Genomic DNA, 10,466 nt, shown 5'->3' with positions numbered 1-10,466 from the left:
AAAATCATTCTTTTGAATTTTTCTTGTTATCAACATATTTCTATACTTGATTTAACACTAAAAACAAGATTAGTTTCTTTAAAAATCATGGTTATGTAAATCTTGTAATTTAACTTGGTTTCTTGAGAAAACTATCTTTGAAATCATCCATCTACAAGACTTATATTATGTTTCAATCATCATCATTTATAAAAACAATTTCATCTTTCAAGTTCATGTTTACATAAAGGGATGATCATTTTGTTTTTTCACAAGATCATCCTTTCACTTGCTAGATCATGTGTTTAATCACAATCTAGCAAGTTTCTTATGATGTTTAACATCATAAACACAAGTAATCAACAATCAAGATCCACACATACACTAAAATAACATAGATTGTTATGATTTTGAGCTTTATGTTAAGGATCATCTTCTTGTTTCTTTGAGTTTCATTAGATTAACACATTACATACCCTTTTAACCATCAAATTAAGAAGTAAAAACAAGTTGTTAGAGTCTTACTGCTAGCACAAGGGCTAGGGAAGAAATCAAGTTGAAGATGATGATGAACAAGGTGGATAAAAGCTCTAGGAAGTGGTTCTTCAAGCTCCAATGCCTCCAAGCTTCCTAACTTAGCTCCTAGCACCTTAGAACCTCCTTAGAATGGTTGAGAATGGTGGAGATGTGGTGGTGGTGTGGTGGCCGTAGGCAAGGAAGAAGGAGAGGAAGAAGTGGAGTGTTGAAGATTTGAATTGTGTAAAATGAAGTGACTTGTGGTCTTTTATTAACAAATCTCCAACAACACACTAACCTTAGGATATTGTGTTTCTAAAGTGTAGAACAAATCCATTAAACAAATCAACAAAATCATGGGGGTGGGTCCCTATGTCCATGATTGTAAGTGGGGGGGGGGAGTCTTAGTTGGGGTGTAATGGTTAGTTAGGCAATTCTAGTTAGTTTCCAAGTATGATGTTAGTGTTATATGTGTTATGATGATTTAGGGTGTATTATGATGTTCGGTGACCATAACTAGCTCGGGAATGTTAAAACAATGCTTCTAGTGAAAATTTGGGGTTTCGGGTAGTGTCCGGTTGTTTGGTTGGTTACCGGTTCGTTAAGGTGCTAAATTACGCAGTTTAGTGTGCTTTAGGTTCCCTTTTATGACAGTTTTAATTCCCAACACTTAGGAAGGTATTCTGGACCCTTAAACCGTAATTCTGCATTATATTTTAGAGTTAAAATGCTGAAAATTGCTGATTTGTGTTGTTTTCTGCAGAATTTTGCAGTTTTATTGTGTTTCGGGCACTTTTTGTCACTTAAATCATCACTAGGAAGGCAGTTTTATGATCCTTACTTTCCTACACACTATACTAGCGTAACTCTTGGTTTCTGGCTCATTCTGTGCTCTAACATTATGTCTGTCTGAGTACTGAACTCCCGTCAGTACTTTTGATTTGTCTGATAACTGTGCTAATTTTGTTTCGTGCACTAATTGAACTATATAGTGTTGCATGCAATAATGGTAAATAATCTTGCAACATGTAATGCACTTGTATGTATATGACAGCATCCATAAAATTATCCATGTCATTAATTAGATCAGACACAGTCACTAATGCACAAATTACTATTTATCATTGTACGGAATGTGTGGAAAATTGCTAGTTGTCACATTCTCCCCCCGTTAAAAGAATTTCGTCGAGAAATTCAGGCGACGTTATCGATTGCAGGGGAGTTGTGAAACAATGCTAATACTTTGTTTTGATTTGGTCTACACGCTCCCAAGTAAACTCTAGGTCATGACATGAATTCCAACGAACTATGATAAGTTTAATACAACTTCTTAGTGTCTGGTGGACTTTCCAGTCCGTAATCTTGTCAGGTTATTCAGTAAATTTGAGTTTGTCGTTGACGTGAATCTCGTCCGCTAGAATAACTACTATCTCTTGGAGTTTCTTGAGATTTGACACGTGAAACGTGTCATGAACGCTACTAAGTTCTTCTGAAAGCTTTAGTTTGTATGCAACAATTTCGATGCTTTCCAGGATCTCGAAGGGCCCAGTGCACCGTGGGTCTAACTTTCCACGTTTACCAGATCGTGCCACGCCTTTCCAAGGCGAGACTTTTAGTAAAACCATATTTCCAATTCTCAAATTCCAACGGTTTCTGCCGCTTGTCGGCATAACTCTTCTGTCTATAATGTGCTAACTTGATACGATCACGTATTTGAACTATCCTGTCCGTATTTTCCTGAATCAATCTCGGGGCTAATAAACCATTCATCTTCGGTCTCCGCCCAACACAACGGGGACCGACACTTTCGTTCATATAGAGCTTCAAATGCGGCGGCCTGAATGCTGGTGCGATAACTATTATTATAGGAAAACTCCACCAAGGGCAGGTGAGTATCCCAACTTCCACAAAATTCATCACACATGCACGTAGCATATCCTCCAAAGTCTGAATCGTCCGTTTACTTTGACCGTTTGTTTGAGGGTGAAATGCAGTACTAAGGTTCAACTGTGAACCAAACGCTTGTTGAAACGTCTGCCAAATCCTTGGCACAAATTGACCATCCTGGTCGGATATGATAGATGCAGGCACTCCCTGACGTGCCACAGTCTACCTGAGAGGTATTTCTGCTAACTCCTTTGTGTTGCCTTTCTTACCGATAGGTACAAAGTGCGCGGACTTCGTGAGTCGATCGATAATCACCTAAATCATATCGCGTCCTCTTTGCTCTTGGTAGCCTTGTAATGAAGTCCATGGAGAACTGTTCCCACTTCCAGACGGGAATCTCCGGTTGTTGCAGCAACCCTGGCGGGTTCTTATATTCTGCCTTAACTTTGGCGCAAGTAAGGTTGTTACCCACATATATAGCGATGTCGGCTTTCATCTTGGGCCACCGATACCAATCTTTTAAGTCCGGGTACATCTTGTCGCATCTAGGATGGATCGAGTACCTTGACTTATGAGCTTAGTCCAGAATAAGTGCTCGTAGATTGCCGAGGGGTGGCGCCCAAATTCGTTCCATGAAGTATGATGTTTCCGTTTTCCTTTGGAACCCACTTCACTTCCATACCATGTAGTGATCCGGCTCGTGAGTTTTCTAGTTTAAGTGCTTTTTGTTGGGCTTCATGAATCCGAACAGTGAGATCGGTTTGTATTCTCATCTCTAAGGCTCGCACCCTTAGAGGCTTTGCGTGTTTTTTGCGACCCAAAGCGTCGGCTACAACGTTCGCCTTACCCGGGTGTTATCTGGTCTCGTACTCCTAATCATTCAACAGCTCAACCCATTTACGCTGTCTCATATCTAAGTCCTTCTGATCAAAAACGTGTTGCGAACTCTTAGGGTTTGTAAGGATCGTGTACGAGCACTATACAAGCAATGACGCCAGATCTTTAATGCGAACATCATCGCACCTAGTTCAAGGTTGTGTGTCGTGTAGTCCTTCTCATGCGCCTTTAACTGATGTGACACGTAAGCGATGACTTTGTCCTGGTGCATTAACACGCAACCAGACCTTGTCAAGAAGCATCACAATAGACGTCAAATCCATCGGTACCGCCAGGTAACGATAAGGTAGGTGCATTGCAGAGTTTATCCTTCAAAGTCTGCAAGGCTGTTACTTGTTTTCTTTCCTCAATCAAACTTCTTATCCGTTTGGGTTAGGGACATTAGTGGTTGAGTAATACTTAGAAAAAAAAATCCTCTATGAATCGTCTGTAATAGCTTGCTAACCCCAGTAATTGTCGTATCTTAGTTGGCGTCTTGGGGGTTTCCCTGTTCTTGATCGCTTCGATCTTGGCAGGGTCAACATGAATTCCATTCTTATTCACCATGTGACCTAAGAATTGCACCTCGCGAATCCAAACTTCGCACTTTGACAACTTTGCATATAACTGTTCTTTCTTTAAAAGTTCCAAGATAGCTCGCAGATGTTGCTCATAACCTTCCTTGGTCTTTGAGCGAATAAGGACGTCGTCAATAAATATAATCACGAACTCATCCATATGCGGCTTACGCACTCGGTTCATGAGATCCATGAATAATGACGGTGTTCGTTAAGCCAAATGGCGTGGCAAGGGACTCGTAACGCCCGTAGCGAGTCCCAAAGGCCGTTTTAGGGATACTTTCTTCTTGTGTTCTCAACTAGTGATATCCTGTCCTTAAGTTAATCTCGGAATAGTAGCTGGAACCTTGTAATTGGTCAACAAGTCATCAACTCTCGGTAAGGGGTACCGATTCTTGATGGTTAGTTGTTTAACTCCCTGTAGCCTATGCGTACTACTTTCCTCATTAATTCTTTTGAGTTCCTCTTAGATTAGGCTGTATGCACATACGAAAACCGTCTTCCTTCTTCCTAACGAATATCACCGGGGCTTCCCAAGGTGAGAGGCTCGGTTCTGATAGATTTCCTCTGTCTAGCAGCTCTTGCAGTTGCATCGAAGGCTCCTGTATCCTGGACGGAGCTAGTCGGTAAGGCTCCTTTGCCACTGGTGCCACTCCTAGCACTAGATTTATCCGAATCTCCACTTGTCGCTGTGGAGGTAGCCCAGTCAAGTCTTTGGGAAAGACTTCTGGAAATTTCTTTACAACGGGGATATCTCCAAATCTTGACTCCTTGGTCTCCTTGTCGACGATATGAGCAAGGAAGGCTATGCAGCCTTTCCGAAGACACTTCTGCGCTCTCATAACCAATGTGAAAGGTCACAATCTTCCGCCTTATGAGGTCCAGTGCCCTTGCATCATCTGTATGAAGGCCGTGTACTATAAGTGTTTCATCATTCGCAAGAGGGATGCGAATGGCTTTCTCATGACAAACAACCTTAGCTCCATTCTTGGATACCTAATCCAAGCCGATTATATCACCAAAACTTTCCAAACTAACTGTTAGTAGGTCAATAGAAAACCTTCGTTCTCCAAGTCCAAGTGTTCAGTCCTTGATAACTTCATCTTCCTTGACTAATTTCCCACTCACTATTCCTATTGTATAGGGGGTGTCTAACTTACTTGCTTCTAGACGAAGTAGGTTCTTAAATCCTATAGATACAAGGCTAAAGTCGGCACCAGTATCAATCAAAATGGATGCACAGTGTTGGTCTATACAGAACGTTCTCGTAGCTACGTTTAGGTCCTGGCTTGCCTTGGGTGTTCCTTTTGTAACAAATTCTCCCACAAACTTTATTTATTTTCTTCGGGCAGTCCTTCCGTTAGTGTCCTTGGTCGCTACATCCGTAGCAACCTTTGCCCTTGTTGTTTCCATTGCTGCTCTGCTCCCTACTATCGCTCTGATTTCTATTACTGTCCTGGCTCCTATTCCCACGCCCCGTACCAGACCAGCATTGCCTCCTTGCTATGCCCGGTCTTGCCACAACTTCCACACCTATGAGCTTTGCACGAACCGGTGTGATGATAGCCACACCTGTTACACTTTAGTAGTTTTCCTTGGTAGTTTTTATCACATGCCTTAGTTATGGTCACTGATGCCTTGACTGTCTTAGTCGCAGCGTTTTCCTTATGTTTGTCGCTCGGATTAAAGTCTTGCTTGTAATGCGTATACTTCCTCTTATTCCTATCCAAAGAAGACTCCACATATGTCTTCTCTTTTACTGGACGTTTATTCGAATTCTCCATCATTACTCTGCCCTTGGCAGAGCCTAGGGCATGAGTTATCACCTGAGCGATTCCCAATATGATTCCTCTTATTCCGCCGTTGTTTGCAGTTTTGCTTGATTCGTATTGGACGATTGCTTCAGCAACTTGTCGGTTCTACAGAGCTTCAAGCTCAGCTTTTGTTGCAGGTAGAGGTTCTGATTAGACTCGGCCAGCGTTTCCTTCGCTGTGGTTCCATGTGCTTCTCATGTATAAAACACATCGACAAAATTAAACATTTATTTTGGAATAAATGTCGTCGTCTATGTGTGAAAGCAAGCTTATTCGTCGTGCACCACAAGTATAAAGGTAGGGTAATTCCTAATGATGCCTATGCAAACCCTTCCACCATAATCTTCTCATCATTGTAGCGAGGTAGAATGAGTCGCAACAAAATCTTGCTAAGGGTACATCGCCTTTTACATATACCATATCAACAAAATCTTGCAATTAGTCACCCAGTGCTATACAAGATATGATGAGGCCTTCCCTTCACTTTGTTCCTTGTTTTTTCCTTAAGTTTCCGACTTTTCCATAGTCTTTACTTTTACATGTTGATGCATAATGTCTATCGCCTGCGTCATCAGTCTATGTCGTTGTTTTGGTCAAAAATTACCTAAGTAATTAAGTGATCAAATTAGTTTTGTGAGGTAGTGTGCTAAGAGAATGTGTTCAAAAACGGGTTGATTTAGTTCTTTGCAAAAACAGTTTCAGGATACGGCTAAGGATATCGAGCTGTATCTATAATCAAACAATGAGCAAAAATGTAAAGGTTGACACGTGATGTACGAGGAAAGCCCTTGATCGATTTAGATCTCCGGCATAAAACCTCGGGAGCTGACAATCGCAGCTGCCTTGTTCTTGTTATTACTTCAAACTTCAGGATACAGTGCAGGATGTGGTGCGGATCGACTAAGTGTTACAATGTAATTTGAGTACAAGTGCTTGAACGTGGTGTTTGCAGTAAGCTAGAGAGTGAAAGTGTACGAGAGTGTCAGTGGAAAAATTGTGTGCCTTAAACTGATCCGCCCCCATCTATTTATAGTAAAGATAATGTAACTAACTATCCTCTAAAACCGGGATCCAACGAATATTCCTTAGCCGAACGTTGTAGACCTAGTCTTTCGGGTTCAACGTCTCTCCCTCAACAGATACGCCCGAGTCTTGAGGAGAAGAAGTCCAATTGACCGTTAGCAAGTCCCAGCCTTTAACCTGCACGTGATTAATTTGATATACCTCGGGATATTACCCAGGATGTGAGCAATATCCCCGTCCAGTATCCTGATTACAAATAAACAATCACAATCAGAATATTAGTCAGGATATACGCTCAGAAAATGGCCCATAACAATTGTCCCCAAAATATATCTGTTGGTATACCAACTCCAACAGATATATTTTAAGATTTATTTCGTGCATCGAGGCAATTAAATCAGAATGATGCTTGAAGTGACATTGTGCAACTTCCAACGCGTTTTTCACTCAATGGTTATCCATTTAGCCCCTATATCTTCTCTCTTCCTTGTTGATAAACGATCATCTCTCTCGGAATTCTCATGTACTTTTCTTTTCTTATCTCTTAGAATTTTCTCATTCGAATTTCCCGATGGCCACCAGAACACACTCTCACTCCGGCGAGTCCACTTCGTCGTTCGTCAACCAGAATCTACTGAAAAACCCTAAGAAGGAGGTGTGCTCCTTTGATAACGCAGACATCAACGCGTTAAGAACCTCCGGTGCTTTCTCTGACACATCGATTATCCGTCCATTCGACCGGAGCATTCGTTCCGACGTATGTTCCGAGGAGTGGATCTGCTTCTCATCATATCCTTTTTCTCTTGGTCTCCGATATCCATTCCCGGAATTCATCATGGAGTTCTTTCGGATTACCGGTCTTTGTTTTGCCCAGATGATGTCTATGGTCTGGAGAGTGCTGATTATGCTTAACCAAATCAAAACCCTTCACGTTCCCGATCTCTGTATCGAAGACCTTCCACTTGCTTACCGCCTCCGATCTCACAGCAATAGTCGCTTCTTGCTTTTCTCGACCTCTAGCAATCCCCTCATCCTCAAAGCTTCAAAAAACGAGGATAGGTGGCAACGAAAATTCTTCTTTGTTAGACGGGACTCCATTCCCGAGGGCAAAAGCCTTCCGGTGAAATGGTTGACCTCCGGTAGGGTTTAGGGTTTTTAGATATCCCCAAACATATCCTGGTGATATATCCTGTGCTCATATCCTGATTTCTTCCTTTTGCAGCAAATTTCAAAGAGTTAGCTCCTCCTTATGAAGAATCTCAAGAACGAATCAACAGGATCTACCAGTTGCCTGATTGTGACAGATCCTTTTCACAGCATCTTCCAAGTTCAAGCCAGTACTCTTCGTCAGATATGTCTGGTAAGAATCTCATAAATTTTGCACATTTATTAATATAAAAATAAAAGACAAGAGTAAAGTTGTAGATATTTTCCCTGTTTAGCAGCACCAGTCAAAGCTCCAGAGGTCTTTGATCTCGATGAGTTGGATAGTTATCCCATTCCTGTCCAAGTGAAGAAAGAACCCAGCAAACCTGCCTCTACTTCCAAACCAGCATCCGGCCCTAAACCGGCAGTTGTTCCTAAGCCCTCTCCTGCTACCAAGCCACGTGCCTCAAGTTTCCGCAAAAGAAAGGAGACTGACTCTCCAGCCTCCTCTGAAACCTTCCCCTTTGAAAACCACGGGTTTGTTGAATCCATCGGCTTTATGACCGGCTTTCTTAATCAGGTTCATATCCTTAACCTATATCCTGCAGCATATACTGGTTATTTTACATATATGTTGATGCCTATGCTTTTGGTTGTAGGGTCTGGAACGTCTCATGTTCCTTTATGAGGATGCTTGTGGGCTTAACAAGATGCTGGAGGTCAAGCTCAAGAAAGCTGAAGAAACCATCGCTGACCAAGGGATGATCGCCAAAGCACAATCTCAGCATTATGAAGACAAATTCAAGGCAGTGACCCAAGAAGCCAAAGCCGCTATCAACAAGGCCAACGAAGATGCCCAAGCCAAGCTGGACGTCGCCCAACTCCAATTTGAGCAGGATAAGACTACCTACCGAGAAGGTCTCAAGGGGTCAGTTGTAGTCTCCCTCCTACAAGCCATGCTAAAGATGGCTTATGAAGCCAAAACTTTGGGCTTTGAATGCCCTTCCTGGAATGTGAAGGCTTGGGAGGCAAAACTGAAAGACCTCGGGGGAAGTCCTGTTGAGTATCCTGCCAAGCTTGCGGGTGAAGAGCCTTCCAAGGCAGCGGAGGAAGCGGCTGATGCTGAGAAGAATCCCGAGGGTGATGCTGGTGCAGGTGGAGCAGTGGTTGAAGAGGGTGCTGCCCCTTGAAAGCAGCGAAGTGGGCAATGATGGATATATATGCCGAGGCCGGAGCCCACTTTTTTAAATTTGATGGTTGTGGTTTGTAATCCCAACAATTTCCTTTTCCTGTTTTAGAACAATTTACTTTCCTGCATCAAGACAATATAATGGCCAAAGGTGGATGGGTCCTGGGTTTCAGGACGAAGCCCTTGGTCATTAGTTAGTATGGTATATTTTGAACAATATAACAGTTGAAGGTGGATGGGTCTCGGTTTGAGACGAAGCCTTCAATCTGTTAAGTAAATCTAATTAGGAAACTATTGTGCTTTTGGTGGATGGGCCTTAGTTTAAGGTGAAACCAAAAGCACAACTTTTGACATGTTAATAATATAACCTACCTTCGACTTATTTGCCTTTGTCAATGCTTTAGTCTCTCATTATATACTGCTTAGTTTTGATATCAATTAGTATAATCATTTAAATACCTCAATCCATATTTTTAGCAATATCTTGTAAAAAACTTTGGCAAATAGATCTTCTCAAAATCCCCATGATCTGGATAGAGTTTCAAAAAATAGTTTGTTCCTTAAGAGATCTCAAATAGTTTAAAGTGTTCAAAGGAATAAGATGGTTTACTTAGCTTTCATAAACAAATTCCATTCTGATTTTAAACTTAGTACCGTACTCCAAATATTCCAAATAGATATCCTGTATTATATCCTGAGAATATATCCTGAGAATATATTCTGAGAATATATCTTGAAGATATATCCTAGTTAGGATGATTAAACTCCTGACATGGTTTCAAAAGCTCAATCAAATTGCGTAGGATTCTTAAAGGAAAGATCATACCAGGAATAGAGTATAAGCCTAGTTTCAAACTTCAATCCTCTTTGCAATTCCTTGTACCAAGATGTCCCCAGTCCTTGCACACTTGGTCCAAACTTAACTCTTTGTGCCTTACATAATTGCCTTAGGAGAAATGTCCCCTGTGTACAAAATCTTTCAACACTTAGAAAAACTTACTCAGACTGCGTAGACAGTTCTTGTGTTATTGGGATAAAATCCGAAAACACCCTGGAGATAAATCCTTAGTATCCTGGGGATAATCCCAAATTTTCATGCGCTACAGGCGGGAGTGTATAAACTCCAAGACTTAGAAAGGTGAAAACCTTTAAACCTTAGAGAGTATGAAAATACCCTTTCGCGAGAGAGGGTGATCAATCCTCATATACCTTAAGGATCCAGGGTATAGCCAACAGTAACGAAATATTCAGCCACTTTTACATGAACTGGTCCCGCCACCTTGAACTATCCCTGGATAACTTGCGCTCCAGGCGGGGTGTTTAAACCCAATTCGTGAGAAAGGTGAATACCTTTAAACCTGTGAAGGGATCAGGATCCCTTAAACGTGAGAGAGGGGGCCAATCCTCTAATCCTTCGAAGTATCCTGAGTGTGTATCCTGGAGCTATATCCCGAAGCA

This window comes from Helianthus annuus, chromosome 16, assembly GCF_002127325.2.
Source record: "Helianthus annuus cultivar XRQ/B chromosome 16, HanXRQr2.0-SUNRISE, whole genome shotgun sequence".
Lineage (NCBI taxonomy): Eukaryota > Viridiplantae > Streptophyta > Magnoliopsida > Asterales > Asteraceae > Helianthus > Helianthus annuus.
The sequence above is the reverse complement of the archived record's forward strand: the minus strand, read 5'-3'. Positions refer to the sequence as shown.